Raw genomic sequence first — 23543 nt, 5'->3', positions numbered from 1 at the left:
GCACCCCTCCACACCCCCTTCCCCCCCGCACCCACTTCCCCCCCACACCCCTAATCTGTCCAACCCCCTCCCCCCTCGCACCCCCTCCCTCCTCGCACACCCTCCCCCTTCCCACTCCCTCCATGAAATCACACAGTTGACTTGTTAGGGCCCCTGCTCAGGGAGAGGAGCTAACAACCCCACTGCCTTATGGGTGTCTCGTGAGAGACCAAGGCTAAGGGAGTAAACCCTAACAGAAAATCTAGAGCGGAACCCCAAAGGTGGTCATGGCATGTTCCTGTCGCCATACCGGTGTCAAACGTCGTGCTCTGCCCTCCTTTGGACCCCACTAGGAAGGCCGAGAGGGGGGTTTTGACGCTTGGGCAACTCACAACCTCCATACATCCGCTCAGGTATGTGCCATGGAGAGGTCACTCCTTGGTCGCCTCACAGCGACCAAAACAACACGGAAGGCAGCAGTTACGGGTTATAAGTCCAGCTCAATTGGCGTAGAGATTGGGCCCCACGGGTTGCCTTTGTCGGTGGGAGAGGTCATTGCATCTCACTGGACAGCTACCGCCCGCCTCAAACCGGGCAGACCCCGGTCAGAAAGGTTCTGCCCCGCCACAGCCCACCTGCTTCAATGGGTGCTTGGAGCTGAGGGTCATTGCCCGACAAGTGGACTGTAATACTGCACCAAACAGCACGACAAAAAAAGGAAAGAAGGTACCAACCCTTCGCTTTGCAAGCTGGAACGTCAGAACTATGTGTCCTGGCCTGTCAGAGACCTTACACAAATCAACGACTCTCGGAAGACCGCCATCATTACAAACGAGCTCAGTAGACTCAATGTTGACATTGCAGCACTTCAGGAGACACATCTCCCTGCGAACGGGTCTCTACGAGAGCAAGACTACACCTTCTACTGGCAGGGTAGGGATCCTGAAGAACCAAGACAGCATGGAGTGGGCTTCGCCATCAGAAACTCTTTGCTCAGCATGATAGAGCCACCTTCAAATGGCTCAGAACGCATACTGTGCATCCGACTGTTCACCGCCTCTGGTCCAGTACACCTACTCAGCATCTATGCTCCAACACTCTGCTCCTCACCTGAAGTTAAAGACCAGTTCTATGAGGAACTCCATAATATCATTAGTAGCATTCCTAATACCGAACATCTGTTCCTGCTGGGGGACTTTAATGCCAGGGTTGGGGCCGACCATGACTCATGGCCCTCCTGCCTTGAGCGCTATGGCATTGGAAAGATGAATGAGAATGGACAGAGACTGCTGGACTTGTGTACCTATCATAACCTCTGCATCACCAACTTGTTCTTTCATATTAAACCCTGTCACCAGGTTTCAAGGAGACACCCAAGATCACGTCGTTGGCACCAGCTGGACCTCATCATCACAAGGCGAGCCTCTTTAAACAGTGTTCAAATCACACGCAGATTCCACAGTGCGGACTGCGACACTGACCACTCCCTGGTGTGCAGCAAAGTTAGACTCAAACCAAAGAAGCTACATCACTCCAAGCAGAAGGGCCGCCCGTGCATCAACACGAACAGAATTTCTTATCCACAGCTGTTACATAAGTTTCTAAATTCAATTGAAAAAGCCCTTCAAAACACTCCTGCAGGGGATGCAGAGACGAAGTGGGCCCACATCAGAGACTCCATCTATGACTCAGCAATGACCACCTTTGGCAACCGTGAGAGGCAGAATGCAGACTGGTTTCAATCTTTCAATCTTCAACTTTGAAGAGCTGGAACCTGTCATACCCGCTAAGCGCACTGTACTGTTGAACTACAAGAAAGCCCCCAGTGAGTTAACATCCGTAGCACTTAAAGTAGCCAGAAGCGCTGCACAAAGAACAGCCATGGGCTGTGCAAGTGACTACTGGCAGCACCTATGTAGTCATATTCAGCTGGCCTCCGACACCGGAAACATCAGAGGAATGTATGATGGCATTAAGAGAGATTTTGGGCCAACCATCAAAAAGATCGCCCCCCACACCTCAAGTCTAAATCAGGGGAAACGATCACTGACCAATGCAAGCAAATGGACCGCTGGGTGGAGCACTACCTAGAACTGTACTCCAGGGAAAATGTTGTCACTGATACCACCCTCAATGCAGCCCAGTCTCTGTCAGTCATGGATGAGCTGGACGAACAGCCAACAAAATCAGAACTCAGTGATGCCATTGATTTGCTATACTCCTTGCATTTAAACAAATGCCTTTTGACACTGCCAAATTCCTATGTTGTACACTTTTTAACCTTTGTTTCTTCTGTCTTTCAGAGTCACTCACTAATTTTCTGCTTCCCGTTCCCTGCTCTGAATTTGTCATATCTGAAACTACCCTCAGGTTCCCAATCCCTGCCAATCTAGTTTAAACCATTGCCAACAGCACTAGCAAACCCTCTTGGCAAGGATATTCGTCCCAGTCCTGTTCAGGTGTAGACCGTCTGGCTTGTACATGTCCCACCTTCCCCAGAACTGGTCCCAATGTTCCAGAAATCTGAAGCCCTCCCTCCTGCACCATCTCTCCAGCCATGCATTCATCTCGTGTATTCTCCTTTTTCTATACTCACTAACACGTGGCCTTGGGAGTAATCCGGAGATGACTACCTTTGAGCTCCTCCTTGCTAATCTCTTTCTTAACTCCCTAACCGCAGCCTGCTGGACCTCATCCCTATTTCTACCTATATTGTTGATACCAATGTGGACCACGACCTCTGGCTGTGCACCCTTGCCCTCCAGAATGCTCTGTAGCTGTTCAATGATATCCATGGCCCTTGCACCAGGGAGACAACAGACCATCCTGGAATCACATTTGCGACCACTGAAACACCTGTCTGTTCCCCTAACTATAGAATCCCCTACCACTATTGCTCTCCTGTCTTTTCTCCTCCTTCCCTGCACAGATGAGCCACCCATGGTGCTCTGGTCATGACTCTCGCTGCACTCTCCAGAGGAAACCTCTCCCTTATTGGCAGTCAGAACTGAATACCGGTTAGAGAGTGGGATGCCCTCTGGGGACTCCTGCACTACCTGTCTTGTCCTTCTTGTCTGTCTGGCAGCCACCCAGTGCCTCTCTGCCTGTGCTCTCTTAAGCTGCGGGTTGACCATCTCCTGAAATGTGCTATCCATGTATCTCTTATCCTCACAAATGTAGCACAGTGACACAAGCTGCTCCTCGAGTTCCAAGATTCAGCACTTGAGTGTTTGCATTTGCTGGCACTTTCTGCATATGTAGTTGTCCAGGTCATGGGTAGGATCCTGGAGCCCCCACATGGCACAGGATGTGCATTTGACAGATGTGAGCAGCCCTGCCATTGTATTATTTATTTACTGCACAAAAATTGGAAGTTAAATAAACACAATAAAATGGTTAGAAACAGAGTGAACAACGAGTAGCCACCTACAGACTACTGGTATTTTAGCTTCTACTTAGTAGATAAACTTAAATGTTAAAGAAAAAATAACAATCAGCAGAAAAAAGAAAATAAGAAAGTAAGAAAATACCTACCAGATACTCACCGACTAGCTTCCTGTGCCTCGTCGCTCTCTCTCCCCTCTCGCACTGTTTGTAGCTCCGATGTCTCACCCAGCCAATCACCTACCTGCTTTCCTCTGATGTCACACCTTGATTTTTATTTCTGAATGCTAGCAGACTGGTGGCAGCAACAGCTAGCCCTGCTCCCCTCTCACTGATTCCTGGTGAACTCTCCCATTCTCTCTCTCAATTAAATTAAATTGATTTTTCTTATTTGTTTATAGTTTATTTATTTATAGTTCCCCTCACTTTCCAAACTCCCTTCTTCATACTTTGTGCACTCCAGCAGCACTCAGTGCAGACCTTGTATTTGTCCTAGCCCCATCCCAAATCTAGGTGAAAGAGCTGTTTGAACATTAGGGGTTGATGGCTCTGCTGGGTATCTGGTTCAATGTTGAAATTAGATTTCAGTGCAGAATCATGCTGTTCTCCAGGAGACTAAGGCCAGTCTCGCCTAGTCTCCCTACTAAAATGTTTTTCCTGCTGGTCTATCTGTTGTTCCTGGCATTTGGTCTGTCTCAGATTGATTGCAACTGGGATGTAGCATGCAGGGACACATTTGTCGCCTGCTTCGTGCTGTACACTGGACACAACCAGTGAGATTTGCAGGGCAATGTGTCAGCATGGCTAGGAAGGAATAGAAATTGAATCCACCAGAAATTATATCCCCACCACCCTTCCACCCTGCCCGCGCCCCCTAACCCCACCACACTACAGCTCAACTAACAATGATTCTGCACCCTGAATAGACCAGTATTTATAGGCTAATGTACATATCTCTGAACTTGTGTTCACTGATAGTTATTAAAAAATGAAGACTAGGAACCAGACCCATGGCATTATCAAATTCCATGTGAGCCTGGGCTCTCAGATTACGCTATATAGTGTGGAGTTTTGAATTAAAGATAAAATGGGAGTGGACTCTGTCAAACAAGGCCTCAGGATTATTTGTTAGCACTTGGATGTTTTTCTAGAATGAGATGACAATATTTGAGATGCTTTGAAATAGGGAATAAAGGCTGGATGTTCCTCTAGGGTTGGGGAGTAAGGCGGTCCAACATGGAGAGAAATGGAATGAGGAGGCCTGTTACCAGATTCCCATCTTTGCCAGTGCTGCTAGTGAATGTTTCTTCACTCCCCACAGCAGGAATGTCCACTGCAAAAACTTACTTGCCCCTGATGCTGATTTCCCTACCTCCCTCCCTCCTCAACTAACCCAGGGACTGCCATTTAAGGAATGAACAGTTAAATGGAAAGGGCCTCATAATGGACACCTTCTCCTTTTCTTCAGCTTATAAGGGGTTAACTGTTCTTATATTTGTTCATGGGATGTGGGTGTCACTGGCTAGGCCAGCATTTATTGCCCATTCCTCATTGCCCTTGAGAAGGTGCTGGTGAGCTGCCTTCTTGAACCACTGCAGTCCTTGGTAGGTACACCCACACTGCTGTTAGGAAGGGAGTCCAGAATTTTGACCCAGCGACAGTGAAGGAACAACAATATAATTCCAAGTCAGGACTGTGTGTGGCTTGGAGGGGAACCTGCCATTCTTGCCATTCATCTGCTGCCCTTGTTCTTCTAGGTGGTAGAGGTCGCGGGTCTGGAAGGTGCTATTGAAGGAGCCTTGGTGAGTTTCTGCAGTGCATCTTGTAGATGGTACACACTGCTGCCACTGTGCGTTGGTGCTGAAGGGAGTGAATGTTGAAGGTGGTGGATGGGGTACCAATCAAGGGAGCTGCTTTGTCCTGGATAGTGTTGAGCTTCTTGAGTGTTGTTGGCGTTGCAACCATCCAGGTGAGTGGAGAGTATTCTATCACACTCCTGACTTGTGCCTTGTAGATAGTAGACAGGCTTTGGGGAGACAGGAGGTGAGTTACTCATTGCAGAATTCCTAGCCTCTGACATGCTCTTGTAGCCACAGTATTTATGTGGCTGCTCCAGTTCAGTTTCTGGTCAATGTTAACCCCCAGGATGTTGATAGTGGGGGATTCAGCTATGGTAATGCCATTGAACATCAAGGGCAGATGGTTAGATTCTCTCTTCTTTGAGATGGTCATCGCCTGGCACTTGTGTGGCGCACCTGTTACTTGCCACTTATCAGCCCAAGCCTGGATGTTGTCCAGATCTTGCTGCATCTGGACACGGGCTGCTTCAGTATCTGAGGAGTTACGAATGGTGCTGAACAATTTGCAATCATTAGCAAACATACCCACTTCTGACCTTATGATGGAGGGAAGGTCATTGATGAAGAAGCTGAAGATGGTTGGGCCTAGGAAAGTACCCTAAGGAACTCCTGCAGTGATGTCCTGGGACTGAGATAATTGACCTCCAACAACCACAATCATCTTCCTTTGTGCTAGGTATAACTCCAACCAGCTGAGAGTTTTCCCCCTGATTCCCATTGACTCCAGTTTTGCTCGGGTTCCTTGATGCCATGCTCAGTCAAAAGTTGCTTTGATGTCAAGGGCAATCACTCTCACCTCACCTCTTGAGATCAGCTCTGTTGTCGCTGTTTGGACAAAGGCTGAAATGAGGTCATGAGCTGAGTGACCCTGGCAGAACCCAAACTGAGCGCCAGTGAGCAGGTTATTGTGGAGCAAGTGCAGCTTGATAGCACTGTTGATGACCCCTTCCGTCATTTTGCTGATGATCAAGAGAAGACTGATAGGGCAGTGATTGGCTGGGCTGGATTTGTCCTGCTTTTTGTGCACAGGGCATACTTGGGCAATTTTCCACATTGCCGGGTAGATGTCAGTGTTGTAGCTGAACTGGAACAGCTTGGCTAGGGGTGCGGCAAGTTCTGGAGCACAGATCTTCAATACTATGGAATATTGTCGGGGCCCATAGCCTTTGTAGTATCCAGTGCTTTCAGCCATTTCTTGATATCACATGGTGAATCAGATTGTGATCCTAGAGTCCGCAGGAGGAGGCCGAGATGAATCATCAACTTGGCACTTTTGGCGAAAGGTGGATGCAAATGCTTCAGCCTTCCCTTTTGCACTGATGTGCTGGGCTCTCCCATCATTGAGGATGGGGATATTTATGGAAACTCCTGTTGTTGTTTAATTGTCCAGCACCATTCCCGGCTGGATGTGGCAGGATTGCAGAGCTTAGATCTGATCCGATGGATGTGGGATCGCTCAGCTCTGTCTATTGCATGCTGCTTCCACTGTTTGACATGCAGGTAATCCTGTGTTGTAGTGTCACCAGGCTGTCCCCTCCTTGTTAGATATGCCTGGTTTTGCTCCTGGCATGCCCTCCTGCACTCTTCATTGAACTAGGCGTGGTCCCCCGGCTTGATGGTAATGGTAGAGTGCGAGATACACTGGGCAATGAGGTTACAGATTGTGTTTCAATACAATTCTGCTGCAGCTGATGGCCCACAGCGCCTCATGGATGCCCAGTTTTGAGTTGCTATATCTGTTCAAAATCTATCCCATTTAGCACGGTGGTAGTGCCATACAACGTGATGATGGGTATCCTCAATGTGAAGACAGGACTTCATCTCCATGAGAACTGTGCGATGGTCACTCCTACCAATGCTGTCTTGGACAGATGCATCTGCGACAGATAGGTTGGGAGGACGACGTCAAGTAGGCTTTTCCCTCTTGTTGGTTCCCTCATCACCTGCCGCAGACACAGTCTATCAGCTGTCCTTTAGGACCCGGCCAGCTCGGTCAGTAGTGGTGCTACCGAACCACTCTTGGTGATGGACATTGAAGTCACCCACCCAGAGTACGTTCTGTGCCCTTGCTACCCTTAGTGCTTCTTCCAATTGATGTTCAACATGGAGAAGCACTGATTCATCAGCCAAGGAGGGAGGGGGGGGGGCAGTAGGTAGTCATCAGCGGGAGGTTTCCTTGCCCATGTTTGACCTGATGCCACGAGACTTCATGGGGTCTGGAGTCAATTTTGAGGACTCCCAGGGCAACCCCCCCCCCACCGACCCCCCGACTGTATACCACTGTGCTGCCACTTCTGGTGGGTCTGTTTTGACAGTGGGACAGGACATACCCAGGATGGTGATGGTTGTGTCTGGGACATTGTCTGTCGGTATGATTCTATGAGCATGACTATGTCAAGTTGCTGCTTGACTAGTCCGTAGGACAGCTCTCCAATTTTGGCACAAGACCCCAGATGTTCGTGTGGACAACACTAACTGCCAAGGAAATGCAGTATTTAACCAGCAGACATGAAACAAAGATTGTGGCCTTGGTAAATTGAAAATATTAAGTAGCTACCTGAAGCCATGTTACAACCATGAAACTGTTTCCTTCTCGCCTTTTGACTGGCACTTTACAGACTTCCAGACTCAACATTGAATTTTTATTTGTTCATGGGATGTGGGTGTTGCTGGCTAGGACAGCATTTATTGCCCATCCCTAATTGCCCATGAGAAGGTGGTGGTGAGCTGCCTTCTTGAACCGCTGCAGTCCATTGGGGTAGGTACACCCACAGTGCTGTTAGGAAGGGAGTTCCAGGATTTTGACCCAGCAACAGTGAAGGAATGGCAATATTGTTCCAAGTCAGGATGGTATGAGGCTTGGAGAGGAACTTGCAGGTGGTGGTGTTCCCATGCATCTGCTGCCCTTGTCCTCCTAGGTGGTAGAGGTCATGGGTTTGGAAAATGCTGTCTAAGGAGCCTTGGTGCTTTGCTGCAATGCATCTTGTATATGGTATACATTGCTGCCACTGTGCATCAGTGGTGTAGGGAGGAGGGAGTGAATGTTTGTGGACTCATGCTAGCTTCCATCATGGTATTATTTTCCTCATTTATTGCTTCAGCTTTTTGGACGATGGTGTTTATTATCAGAACACTCAGTGAGGAGATGAGGAAAATCTATCTTTAACACTGGCCTTTTCTGCTTATTGGCAGAGAGGGTAGGGAAATGTTTTTGTTACAGAGGGACCAGATTGTGTTGTGGAGTATTGTACTGTTCTTTTGCTTCAGGGAAATTATAAGAAGAACATAAGAAATAGGAGCATTCAGCCCCTCAAGCCTGCCCTGCCATTCAATAAGATCATGGCTGATCTGTCCCAGGCCTCAACTCCTCTTTCAGGCCTGCTCCACATATCCCTCAACTCCCCAAGATTTCAAAAATCTGTCTACCTCCTCCTTAAACACATTTAGCGACCTAGCCTCCACAACTCTCTGAGGTAGAGAATTCCAGAGATTCACCACCCTCTGAGAGAAGAAATTCCTTCGTCTCTCAGTCTTAAATGTGTGCCCCCTTATTCTGTAACTATGTCCCCTAGTTCGAGATTCCCCCACCAGTGGAAGCCCCCTTAAAGTCTTATATGTTTCAATCAGATCACCTCTCATTCTCCTAAACTCCAATGAATAAAGGCCTAACATGTTTAGTCATTCTTGATAAGACAACCCCTTCATCCCAGGAATCAGCCTAGTGAACTTTTCTGAACTGCCTCCAATGCTAGTATATCCTTCCTTAAATACAGGGACCAAAATTGTACGCAGTACTCCAGGTGTGGCCTCACCAACACCCTGTACAGTTGTAACAAGATTTTCCTATTTTTAAACTCTAACCCCCTAGCAATAAAGGCCAAAATTCCATTTGCCTTCTTAATTACCTGTTGCACCTGCATGCTAACTTCTTGTGTTTCCTGCACAAGAACACCCAGATCCCTCTGTACTGCAGTATTCTGTAGTCTTTCTCCATCTAAATAATAATCTGCCTTTTTACTCTTCCTACCAAAGTGGATTATCTCTCGCTTTCCCACATTGAACACCATCTGCCAAGTTTTTGCTCACTCACTTAACCTATCTATCTCTCTTTGCAGATTCTTTGTGTCCTCATCACAATATGCCTTTCCACCTATTTTTGTATCATCAGCAAATTTCGATACTCTACACTCTGCCCCTCCTCCAAATCAATAATATAGACAGTAAATAGTTGAGGCCCTAGGACCGATCCTTGTGGCACCCCACTAGTTATGGCTTTCCAACCTGAAAAAGACCCATTGATCCCAACTCTCTGCCTTCTGTGTGTTAACCAATCTTCAATCTGCGCCAACACATTACCCCCAATACCTTGAGCTCCTATTTTGTGTAATAACCTTTTATGTGGCACCTTATCGAGCGCCTGCTGAAAATCCGAATACACTACATCTACTGGTTCCCCTTTATCCACTCTGCTTATTATATCCTCAAAGAACTCTAACAAATTTGTCAAACATGATTTCCCTTTCATAAAACCATGTTGACTCTGTTTGATTCCATTATGTTTTTCTAAATATCCTGCTATTTCTTCCTTAATAACGCACCCTAGCATTTTCCCAATGACAGATGTTAAGCTAACTGGTCTATAGTTTCCTGATTATAATTATAAAGAGAAAAAAAAATTGTAAAACACTGAAACCATCCTAGGAATATTAGAATAATATTATTGAAAGTTGAAAATATTCCAGATATCATAAATATATATCTTGATTGCTAAGAATTTCACCGCCATTGTTTTCTCATTTGCTTTTTCTCTAAATTAATTTATGTCCTTCATATTAGTACAACTCCCTTCCTTTCAGAGAGCAGGCACGTAACCTGTAGGCATTACCAAATTATCGTAGCTTGTGGCATTGATAAGAGCTATCTTGCTGATCAACTTTGTGATCAGGAAGCATATTTTGGTCCTAGAGAAATAATTGATTCCTTGTTAGCCCAGATACCAGAAAAATCACAAGAGCTAGCAACTGGCAAAACATAGATACCAGTTTCCAATTCTCCATGGCTTTGCTGTCACTCCTTCTCAAATCTTCCAATCTGAGCTGGATCGGGTACAATTCCTATGCTTCTGGACTTCCTTTCCAATGAGTGCCAGCTCAGCATTTAGACTGGAAAACAAGGCAGGAGATGCCATTTCATCCGTTCCTGTTCCATTTGTTTGCTTGCAGTAGGCACCAGTGCTCCATGCCCCTTACCTCTTGATGGACCTCAGGAAATATCTAGGTAAAGCAAATAGGGCAGGGACTCAGCAGCATGGCTGTTCACTCTTTTTCTTCTTCCTTGATCCCAGGGAATAAGAACTTCCCATGTGTCCAGCAGAAGAAATCACCCTAGTTTCTCTTCCTTGATGTACAAAGAGTTAAGTGCAACACATTACAAAAGAGAGACTCTTGTGGTAGTGACACATATGACTGAGATTTATGTCTTGGAACCCTTAGGATTCTCAATGGGCCGTGTATTAACTACTATGCCACTTGATCAAGCCATAACACATTTCTCAAATAAGTGTCTTGCAAATTATTGGTGACTCATACTCTATTCAATCTTGTTATATTAAGACCAGGCGATTAGGCAAGATTTAGGATGCGTAGGATGGGGAAGGAAACTGCAGGGGATGGGCACAATCGAAATGTGGAGCTTATTCAAGGAGCAGCTACTGCGTGTCCTTGATAAGTATGTATCTGTCAGGCAGGGAGGAAGTTGTCGAGCGAGGGAGCCGTGGTTTACTAAAGAAGTTGAAGAGCTTGTCAAGAGGAAGAAGAAGGCTTATGTTAGGATGAGATGTGAAGGCTCAGTTAGGGCGCTTGAGAGTTACAAGCTAGCCAGGAAGGATCTAAAGGGAGAGCTAAGAAGAGCAAGGAGACGACACGAGAAGTCATTGGCGGATAGGATCAAAGAAACCCTAAGGCTTTCTATAGGTATATCAGGAATAAAAGAATGACTAGAGATAGGTTAGGGCCAATCAAGGATAGTAATGGGAAGTTGTGTGTGAAATCGGAGGAGATAGGGGAAGTGTTAAATGAATATTTTTCGTCAGTATTTACAGTGGAGAAAGAAAATGTTGTCGAGGAGAATACTGAGATACAGACTACTAGGCTAGATGGGATTGAGGTTCACAAGGAGGAGGTGTTAGCAATTTTGGAAAGTGTGAAAATAGTTAAGTCCCCTGGGCCAGATGGGATTTATCCTAGGATTCTCTGGGAAGCCAGGGAGGAGATTGCAGAGACTTTGTCCTTGATTTTTATGTCGTCATTGTCGACAGGAATAGTGCCGGAAGACTGGAGGATAGCAAATATTGTCCCCTTGTTCAAGAAGGGGAGTAGAGACAGCCCTGGTAATTATAGACCTGTGAGCCTTACTTCGGTTGTGGGTAAAATGTTGGAAAAGGTTATAAGAGATAGGATTTATAATCATCTTGAAAAGAATAAGTTCATTAGAGATAGTCAGCACGGTTTTGTGACGGGTAGGTCGTGCCTCACAAACCTTATTGAGTTTTTTGACAAGGTGACCAAACAGGTGGATGAGGGTAAAGCCGTGGATGTGGTCTATATGGATTTCAGTAAGGCGTTTGATAAAGTTCCCCACGGTAGGCTATTGCAGAAAATACAGAAGTATGGGATTGAAGGTGAATTAGTGCTTTGGATCAGAAATTGGCTAGCTGAAAGAAGACAGAGGGTGGTGGTTGATGGTAAATGTTCATCCTGGAGTATAGTTTCTAGTGGTGTACCGCAAGGATCTGTTTTGGGGCCACTGCTGTTTGTCATTTTTATAAATGACCTGGATGAGGGTGTAGAAGGGTGGGTTAGTAAATTTGCGGATGACACGAAGGTCGGTGGAGTTGTGGATAGTGCCGAAGGATGTTGTAGGTTACAGAGGGACATAGATAGGCTGCAGAGCTGGGCTGAGAGATGGCAAATGGAGTTTAATGCGGAAAAGTGTGAGGTGATTCACTTCGGAAGGAGTAACAGGATTGCAGAATACTGGGCTAATGGGAAGATTCTTGGTAGTGTAGATGAACAGAGAGATCTTGGTGTCCAGGTACATAAATCCCTGAAGGTTGCCACCCAGGTTAATAGAGCTGTTAAGAAGGTATATGGTGTGTTAGCTTTTATTAGTAGGGGGATCGAGTTTAGGAGCCACGAGGTCATGCTGCAGCTGTACAGAACTCTGGTGCGGCCGCACCTGGAGTATTGCGTGCAGTTCTGGTCACCGCATTATAGGAAGGATGTGGAAGCTTTGGAAAAGGTGCAGAGGAGATTTACTAGGATGTTGCCTGGTATGGAGGGAAGGTCTTACGAGGAAAGGCTGAGGGACTTGAGGTTGTTTTCGTTAGAGAGAAGGAGAAGAGGTGACTTAATAGAGACATATAAGATAATCAGAGGGTTGGACAGGGTGGATAGTGAGAGCCTTTTTCCTCGGATGGTGATGGCAAACACGAGGGGACATAGCTTTAAGTTGAGGGGTGATAGATATAGGACAGATGTCAGAGATAGTTTCTTTACACAGAGAGTAGTAGAATCGTGGAACGCCCTGCCTGCAACAGTAGTAGACTCGCCAACTTTAAGGGCATTTAAGTGGTCATTGGATAGACATATGGATGAAAATGGAATAGTGTAGGTCAGATGGTTTCACAGGTCGGCGCAACATCGAGGGCTGAAGGGCCTGTACTGCGCTGTAATGTTCTATGTTCTATTAGTCCAGAGAGACTGTTAATAGCAGAATAATGAGCAGCTCTGGCTGCATGAAAAGCAGGCACATGGTTAAAAAAATAAAATATTAAAAAAGGCTTGTCATGCTCTGAAGTTATCGAACTCAATGTTCAGTCCTCAAGGCTGTAGATTGCCTAATCGAAAGATCAGGTGCTGCTCCTCGAATTTACGTTGATGTTCACTGGAACACTGGAGCAGGCCAAAGACAGAAATGTTGGCATGAGAGCAGGGGGGGTGGGGTGGGGGATGGTGGGTGGGTGGGTTGTTGAAATGGCAAGCAACCGGAAGCTTGGGGGCATGCTTAAGGACTGAGCGGAGGTATTCAGCAAAGCGGTCACCCAATCTGCGTTTGGTCTCCCCAAGGGCAGCACAGTGGTGCAGTGGTTAGCACCGCAGCCTCACAGCTCCAGCGACCCGGGTTCAATTCTGGGTACTGCCTGTGTGGAGTTTGCAAGTTCTCCCTGTGTCTGCGTGGGTTTCCTCCGGGTGCTCCAGTTTCCTCCCACATGCCAAAGACTTGTTGATAGGTTAATTGGCCATTATAAATTGCCCCTAGTATAGGTAGGTGGTAGGGAAATATAGGGACAGGTGGGGATGTGGTAGGAATATGGGATTAGTGTAGGATTAGTATAAAAGGGTGGTTGATGGTCGGCACAGACTCGGTGGGCCGAAGGGCCTGTTTCAGTGCTGTATCTCTAAACTAAAAAATGTTGAGAAGACTGCATCGTGAGCAGCGAATACAGTATACTTAAATTGAAAAAAATACAAGTAAATCACTGCTTCACCTGAAAGGAGTGTTTGGGATCTTGGATAGTGAGGAGAGAGGAGGTAAAAAGGCAGGTATTGCACCACCTGCGATTGCATGGGAAGGTGCCGTGGGAAGGGGACGAGGTGTTGTAATGAAACATAAGTATAATAGGCTTAATTAGGTAGAATTTAGATATAATTAATACATAATACATTTTAGAATTAACGATTGAATAAATGGTCAGTTTTCAAGACCCACTGAAACTCCCCTTTAAGGGCAAAGTTAAATCTATTTCAAGGTCTTCCAAGGTCTCTGCTACAATGGAATTAGAACATGACTCACACTGAAACATCCTATGTGAAGTCAGTATCGAATAGCTATACATTTAATTAGTTGATAGTGTTAGTGATATAGACAGACTGACTCAACAGAATGGTACAAGGTACCATAAAAAAAACAATTACAGATAATAAATTACAAAATGAAATGGGGATACTTACAAAAACAGATGCCAAGTGAACCCACACTTCAAGAGCAGGGGAATTCCAGCAAACATATTAAGTGGGAATAGTAGCTAATGACCTTACCATATATGGATCTCAGAAACAGGAAAAACACATACAGAAAGTTAACACCTACATTCTAAAAGATGAGATGAAAGATTAGAAACAGTATAAACATGAGAAGTTTGAATCAAAAAACCAGAAGTATTGAATTCCTCATCAATGCTTCTCATCTATGGCTTACTCGGGGAATTTAAGGTAACAGTTTACTTTGAATTTTGAATGGATATTCTAAGATATTTTGCTGTAACATTATCAAGGTTGAACTTTTGGATTCTATTTTAGAAATAAGATTATGTGCTACATCTCATAGTAATCTTTGATATTGTAGTATACTTAGCCACCTAAAGTGTATTGCATGTTCAATTCTTTAATAAATATATAAAAGTTAATAAATCATCTCAAGTAGCATTCTGTTTACAACTACAAGAACCCCTTCTCTGTATCTCCTTCAGTGGGGAGCTACGTATTAAAGAGAGTTTCCCAGACTCTTATAATATCTGGGATATTTATGACTTAGCTATATTTATTTTTAAAAATAGGCTATCCGAAAGATAGTAATATTCTCTCCTGGTTTTCTTTCTTTGAGGGAAGACTAGTTCAGTTCTTCAAGACCCTAATAAGTGTTTATAGGAATCTGTCTGGTCTGAACTTAATTAAAGGAGACTTATAGGGATGTATGCTTGATTTGGTTCAGTCCCTATAAGGGTTAAAGTCATAAATCACTTTAGTTGGTGCCCAAAACATGTCCTGTTGTTAACAGAATCCTGTACTTATCTATTGGTCTTTAATGTTTATTTTAGACTTGTAAGTACGGAAGGAGTATTTTACTGCCAGCGGAACGAAGACCCAGATTTAAGTTTCTAGAGACGGCAAACTCTTGATCACGGTTTGTAAATCTTAAATCAGAACTCCCTCGTTCTACTTTTGAGATTTGGAAATTTCCTTTAAAGTTCACTTTAAATCCTAGTTGCAATTAGGTCCTGACACATTTTAATTCCTAGTTCAGGTTAATCCTCAGCTGGGATGGGGTTAGTAATAGGTAACTTTCAGGATTCTTATTCCAGTAATGTTCATTATAAGCCCACCAACTCCCACAGCTATCTCGACTACACTTCTTCACACCCTGCCTCCTGTAAGAACTCCATTCCATTCTCCCAGTTTCTCCATCTCCGACGCATCTACTCTGATGATACAACCTTCCACAACAGTGCCTCTGATATGTCTTTGTTTTTCCTCAACCAAGGATTCCCCCCCACTGTGGTTGACAGGGCCTTCAACCGTGTCCAGCCCATTTCCTGCATTTCTGCCCTCACTCCTTCCCCTCCCTCCCAGAACCGTGACAGGGTTCCCTTTGTCCACACTTTCCACCACACCAGACTCCACATCCAGAGGATCATCCCCAGCCATTTCCGCCATCTCCAGTGTGATGCCACTACCAAACGCATCTTCCCCTCCCCTCCCCTGTCAGCATTCCGTAGGGATTGTTCCCTCCACGACACCCTGGTCCAGTCCTCCATTACCCCCGACACCTCATCCCCTTTCCACGGCACCTGTCCATGCAATCGCAGGAGGTGTAATACCTGCCCTTTTACCTCCCCTTCCTCACTATCCAAGGTCCCAAACACTCCTTTCAAGTGAAGCAGTGATTTACTTGTGCTTCTTTCAATTTAGTATACTGTATTTGCTGATCACAATGCGGTCCCCTCTACAATGGGGAGACCAAACATAGACTGGGTGACTGCTTTGCTGAATACCTCTGCTCAGTCCGTAAGCATGACCCCGAGCTTCCGGTTACTTGCCATTTCAACACACCCCCCTGCTCTCATGCCAACATTTCTGTCTTTGGCCTGCTCCAGTGTTCCAGTGAACATCAACGCAAGCTCGAGGAGCAGCACCTGATCTTTCAGTTAGGCACTCTACAGCCTTGAAGACTGAACATTGAGTTCAATAACTTCAGAGCATGACTGGCCTTTTCAAATATTTTATTTTTTAACCATGGACCTGCTTTTCATGTAGCCAGAGCTGCTCATTATTCTGCTATTAACAGTCTCTCTGGACTAATGCTTTGTCTTTCACCACAAGCATTAACACACGCTTTGTCTTTGTCCCAGGGCAGCTTTGTTTTCTGATCCTTCTACCCTATCAAACACCTTCCCCCTTTGTTGTCTCCCCCACCCCTGTCCCTTTCACTTGCTTAAAACCTAATTCTTTTCTAACCTTTGCCAGTTCTGATGAAAGGTCACAGACCTGAAACGTTAACTTTGCTTCTCTCTCCTCAGATGCTGCCAGACCTGCTGAGTATTTCCAGCACTTTTTGTTTTTGTTTCAGATTTCCAGCATCTGCAGTATTTTGCTTTTATACAAATTGCGGTCTTGCATCTGGCATCATATTAATTGCTCTCACGTCTGGGATCATATCAATTGGAAACTTGATGTTGGGATCTAAATCTAATGCCAATTACGAAGAAATAAAAGGAATCAGGTCTCTTGTATAATAAGGTACAGTCTATACCATAGTAATGGTATTAGTGGTTGCGACAGAATTTTTGGGAAAGCAGAATGTTTTCCTCAGTGACTTGATAACTTTAAGAATAAATTAAAAGAATTGGTAGCAAAATTGGGGCTAGAATTGAAATTAGGTACAAAAAAGGCAGAGATAATTGACATAATAGCCCAACATCTGGAATTAGAAGAAGGGGAATACGAGGAACAAGAGGTTGTAAGTCAGAGAGTGATGCAGTGGTATTGGCTAGGATTCAGTTAGAAATGAAAAAAACATGAGGCTGAAAAAGAAAAGCAATAGCAATAAGAAACTTGAACTACAGAGAGGAAGTGACAGGGGAGAGGGAATTTAGGCTAAAAGAGATGGACCTAAGACAAAGGGGTAGTCTTGAATCCATGGAAAATTCAGGTCAGGAAGAATCTGAATTTAGCTCAGAACCCAGCGAAAAGCTGTTTAGATTTATTCAAACTCTTCCTAAGTTTGAGGAAAGGGGCGTAGAGGCACTTTTCATATCTTTTGAAAAAAAAGCCAAACAGATGAAATGGCCGAAAGAAAGGTGGACACTGATTATACAAAGCAAGTTGGTATGCAGAGCTCATGAAGTTTATGCCATGCTTCCTGAAGAGGCTTCTGCAGATTATGGGATGGCAAAAAAGGCTATTCTCGCCGCGTATGAGTTAGTCCCTGAAGCTTACCATCAGAAGTTTAGGAACTTACAGAGATTGGCTGGGCAGACATATGTAGAATTTGACAGGGTGAAGCAAATTAATTTTGACTGTTGGATATGGGCATTAAAAATGGAAAATACATATGAGAACCTTCGAGAATTGATTCTCGTGGAAGAGTTTAAAAACTCCATTCCTTCAATGGTGAGAACTCATGTAGATAACCTGAAAGTTTTGAAAGCTAGGTATGCAGTGGAAATTGATGATTTTGAGCTTGTGAATAAACCAAAACCTTTAGTCTGTCACCCCCATAACCCCAAGAAGGATCGAAAGTGGGAGAGCAAAAGGAAGGCAAGTATCTGGGGACAAGAAGGAACAGCTGGGAATGCCCCAGAATCTCCTCCTCAGGTCAGAAAGGAAGGTGCTGAGGGTAGAAGTGAAGGCAAGCCAAAGTATTATCATTGCCACAAAATGGGTCATCTTCGTTCAGAATGCTGGAAATTGCAAAGTAAACCCATAGGACTTGTTGGGGTACGCAAAGTTAATGCAGAGAAAAGATGCTGACAGAGTATAGCAGACCAGGCTATAGCTTTAACGACATTTGTAAAACCAAATACTAAAACTAAAAGGAGTGTAGAGCTGAAGAATAAAATACCCAAAAGTTATAATTAATTTTTGTCAAAGGGGAAAGTAACTCCATATCCTGTAAGTGAGGCAGGAAAACCTGTCATTATACTCAGGGTTACAGGAACAACCCATACACTCTTGCTGGGGAAAGATATAATGTTTCCACCAGAGAGCATCTTGAACGCTAAAGTTTTAGTTAATGGAATTGGTGGGGAGTATATACCCGTACCTTTATATAAAGTATGCCTCGAGAGTGACTTAATATCTGGGATAGTAACAGTAGGAGTTGTCCACAGTTTGCCAGTAGAGGGAATTGATCTACTCCTAGGAAACGATTTGGCTGGATCAAAAGTATCAATTTCTCCTTTAATTACAGAGGAACAAAGTGAAAGTAAGGAAACAAAACAATTACAGGAACAAGTTCCGGGAATATTTCCTGTGTGCGTAGTCACCCGAGCAATGGCTAAACAGAATCCATTGTCAGAGGTAAAAGTGGCACCACAAACAGACAGCCAAGTACCTGAAACCTTATTAGGGGATTTAGATAATCTGAATGAGATGTTTAACAGATCTTCTATCATTGTAGCACAGCAGGCTGATCCAGAGATAAACCGAATGGCACAGGCAGCTCTGACAGAAGCTGAGGCGACAGGAGTTCCAGAAGGCTATTATATGGCAATTGGGGTTTTGAGACAGAAATGGAGACCGCCTCATAGACCTGCAGATGAAAACTGGACAGTTGTTGAACAAATAGTGGTAGTGCCAAGGATTATTAAGGTTAGCACACAACATTCCTTTTGCAGGACGTAGGGGAATTCGGAAGACCAAATCATGCATAAGCCAACATTATCACTGATCAGGTCTTACAAAGGAAGTGAGACAATTGTGTAAGACATGTCATACATGTCAAATGGTGGGAAAACCACAACCTACCATAAAACCAGCACCACTAGTTCCCATGCCAGTGATTGAGGAACCATTTAACAGGGTATTAGTAGACTGTGTAGGACCCTTGCCAAAAACAAAAGCGGGACATCAATACATATCTACTATGACTACTCGATTTCCAGAGGTCATTCCTTTGAGGACAATTACTGCTAAAATAGTAGTAGAAAAGTTAACCCAATTCTTCACGAGATATGGGTTGCCACTTGAAGTTCAATCAGATCCAGGTTCGAATTTCATGTCTAGGATATTTCAAGAAGTCATGGGCAATTTGGGGATTAGACAGTTGAAATCTTCGGCATATCACCCACCGTCACAGGGAGCTTTACAGAGATTTCTCAAAATCATCGAGATACACTACACAGTTGGCTACCACCTGATTCATCAATCTTTGAAAACTGGCTGGGGCATTTTTTAGCCCGAATGGCATCACCCGGCACTGATAAAGACCGTCAAGTGTTACAAAAACTGATATCTTAACAAATGAACCAGTGTTGGCTGTTCCAAATTTCGCTAAACCCTTTAAAATAGCGATCGATGTTAGCGACCTGGGGGTTGGTGCAGTATGACGAATCGGGTATAGAGAAGCTAGTATGGTATTTTTCCAGAAAACTAAGTTGTCATCAGAAAAATATTCCACTGTGGAAAAAGAAACATTGGGAGATTTACTGGCTCTCAAACATTTTGAGGTATATGTTCGCCAGGACTATAAAGAAATATTAATATATACTGACCATAACCCATTAACATTTGTGGAAAAGTTTAAAAACCAAAATGTTAGAATCTTTAGATGGAGTCTGTTGTTACAACCTTATCATCTAAGAGTTGTACATATTTCGGGGAAAAATTTTATCGCTGACGCTTTGTCACAGATTTAACCGTGTTAACTTATGTAGATGGCAATGGTATAAAGAAAATGCTGTAAATTATTAGTAGAATGAATGGTGCATAAATACGGGGGAAAAAATCGTTAGTGATTTTTCAATTTCTATTTTGTGCTTTACATCTGCAGATATCAACAGGCTGAGGAAATTTTAAATTGAACTAAATTTAGCTGACAGCATGAAATAGAAGTACCATAAATTAAAAATAAAAACAAACTTATCTGCAGGGAACACTGACTCAGAAGTTAAAAATGAATGTAAAATTTTAAATAAAACTTAACTGAAATACAACCGAGAGGATCGATTTGGAGCCAAAACAGTGCCGCCTAGTGTTGGATTAACTGAAAGATAAATACTTCACAGGTAATATGCAGAGGGAAAAAACAAGTCATGAAACAGTAAGCAAGTGTTCCAAAAAGGACTCTAGATGTAAGACTTTTAATATATTACAGATAAGAAGGTAAATTTGCTGATTTCCCAGGTAGATAAGGATATTGCCTTTATTAGCCGAGGCATAGAATATAAGAGCAGGGAGGTTATGATGGAGCTGTATAAAATGCTAGTTAGGCCACAGCTGGAGTACTGCGTACAGTTCTGGTCACCACACTATAGGAAGGATGTGATTGCACTGGAGAGGGTGCAGAGGAGGTTCACCAGTATGTTGCCCTGGGCTGGAGCATTTCAGCTATGAAGAGAGACTGAAAAGGCTAGGGTTATTTTCCTTAGCGCAGAGAAGGCTGAGGGGGGTCCTGATTGAGGTATACAAAATTATGAGGGGCATTGATAGGATAGATAGGAAGAAACTTTTTCCCTTAGCGGAGGGATCAATAACGAGGGGGCATAGATTTAAGGTAAGGGGCAGGAGGTTTAGAGGGGATTTGAGGAAATATTGTTTCACCCAGAGAGTGGTTGGAATCTGGAACACACTACCTGAAGGGGTGGTAGAGGCAGGAACCCTCTCAACATTTAAGAAGTATTTAGATGAGCACTTGAAACGCCATAGCACACAAGGCTACGGGCCAAGTGCTGGAAAATGGGATTGGAATAGATAGGTGCTTGATGGCCGGCACAGACACGATGGACCAAAGGGCCAGTTTCTGTGCTGTATAACTCTATGACTCATGTTCCGAGCAAGGAGCCAAGCTTCAGAATGTTGGAAATAAGACGGATAGTATGAGTACTATCGTACTAATTCTCCAACCTCACTTCTAGTATTGGTCCCTCATGGGAGAACAGGAAATATGAATTTACTTTAAAGATATATATATATATATATATATATATACATCGATGTAAAGTCTAACCTATCTGCCTAGGGTTATAAAGGATCACCATTGCTTTTAGTGGGCTCTTTCCCCTTGATTAATCCTTTCACTACTATTTAAGAGAACAGTTTGTCTAAGGAGTGGAGGAGAATTCCTGTCCCAATATCTACACACAGATAACTCAACTCTGAATGTGAAACTAGATGAAATAGGCACAAAATAGTCAATCCTCATGTGAGGCTAGAGATTTGTAGATTTTTTTTTGCAGAGTGGCTGATGTGTGTCCCATCAGAGTTAACTGCTCGATGATCTATTTAACAAGATGATAGATGATTAAAATTAGGGTTGAAGATTCTAAGGATAACATTTTGGCATGGATAATCTGATAATTTCTGTAACACTAAGAAGGATGTTTTTCAGAACATGAATGAAATTCATCATTTTTACTCCTGGAAAGCTTTGTGATGAATCAGAAATATTAATAAGTTAGGAGGCCTTGCAAATTAGAGATGGGCACTGGAATGAACGGGATCGATGGGGAACTCGACTTTATTACGTTCCTACCTTTAGCTTTCGATAAGATTGCTTTGGGCTTCATCTTGACCAGTGGGAGTACTCAACAAAAATGGAAAAATCAGACAGTAAATTTATACTACCACTGACTCTTACCATGTTTTTTTTATTTATTCATGGATGTGGACATCGCTGGCTAGGACAGCATTTATTGCCCATACCTAATTACCTTTGAGAAGGTGGTGGTGAGCAGTTTTCTTGAACGCTGCAGTCCATGCGGGGTTGGTACACCCACAGTGCTGTTAGGAAGGGAGTTCTAGGATTTTGACAGTGAAGGAACAGCAATATAGTTCCAAGTCAGGGTGGTGTGTGGCTTGGTGGGGAACTTGCAGGTGGTGGTGTTCCCACACAACTGCTGCTCTTGTCCTTGTAGGTGGCAGAGGTCGTGGGTTTGGAAGGTGCTATCTAAGGAGCCTTGGCACGTTGCTGCAGTGCATCTTATAGATGACACACACTGCTGCCACTGTACATCGGTGGCGGAGGGAGTGAATGTTTGTCGATGGGGTGCCAATCAAGTGAGCTGCTTTGTCCTGGATGGTCAAGCTTCTTCAGTGTTGTTGGAGCTGCACCCATCCAGGCAAGTGGAGAGTATTTCATCACACTCCTGACTTGTGGACAGGCTTTGGGGAGTCAGGTGGTGAGTTATTTGCTGCAGGATTCCTAGCCTCTGACCTGCTCTTGTAGCCACGGTATTTATACGGCTACTCCAGTCTAGTTTCTGGTTAATGGTAACCCCCAGGATGTTGATGGTGGGGGAATCAGCAATCGTAATGCCATTGAATGTCATGGGGAGATGGTTAGATTCTCTTTTGTTGATGATTGTCATTGCCTGGCATTTGTGTGGCGCAAACGTTACTTGTCACTTATCAGCCTAAGCCTGGATATTGTCTAGGTCTTGCTGCATTTCTATATTATCGGAGGAGTCGCGAATGGTGCTGAACGTTGCGTAATCATCACTTCTGACCTTATGATTGAAGAAAGGTCATTGATGAAGCAGCTGAAGATGGTTGGGCCTAGGACACTACCCTGAGGAACTCCTGCAGTGATGTCCTGGAGCTGAGATGATTGACCTCCAACAGCCACAACCATCATCCTTTGCGCTAGGTATGACTCCAACCAGCAGAGAGTTTTCCTCCTGATTCCCATTGACTCCAAATTTGCTAGGGTCCTTGATGCCATACTCAGTCAAATGCTGCCTTTATGTCAAGGGTATGTCACTTCATCTCTGGAGTTCAGCTCCTTTGCCCATGTTTGAACCACGGCTAAGCAAGTGCCGCTTGATAGCACTGTCTACGACATCTTCTATCACTTTACTGATGATTGAGAGTAGACTGATAGGGCGATAATTGGCCGGGTTGGATTTGTCCTGCTTTTTGTGTACAGGACATATCTGTGCAATTTTCCACATTGCCGGGTAGATGCCAGTGTTGTATCTGTACTGGAACAGCTTGGCTAGGGGTGCATCAAGTTCTGAAGCACAGGTCTTCAGTACTATTGCCGGAATGTTGTCAGGGCGCATAGACTTTGCAGTATCCAGTGCCTTCAACCGTTTCTTGATATCAAGTGAAGTGAATCGAACTGGCTGAAGACTGGCATCTGTGATGCTGGGGACTTCAGGAGGAGGCCGAGATGGATCATCCACTCAGCTCTTCTGACTGAAGATTGTTGCAAATGCTTCAGCCTTGTCTTTTGCACTAATGTGCTGGGCTACCCCATCATTGAGGATGGGGATATTTGTGGAGCCACCTCCTTCAGTTAGTTGTTTAATTGTCCACCACCATT

This window comes from Heterodontus francisci, chromosome 4, assembly GCF_036365525.1.
Source record: "Heterodontus francisci isolate sHetFra1 chromosome 4, sHetFra1.hap1, whole genome shotgun sequence".
In the NCBI taxonomy this organism is placed as follows: Eukaryota; Metazoa; Chordata; class Chondrichthyes; order Heterodontiformes; family Heterodontidae; genus Heterodontus; species Heterodontus francisci.
Note: the sequence above shows the minus strand (reverse complement) of the source record.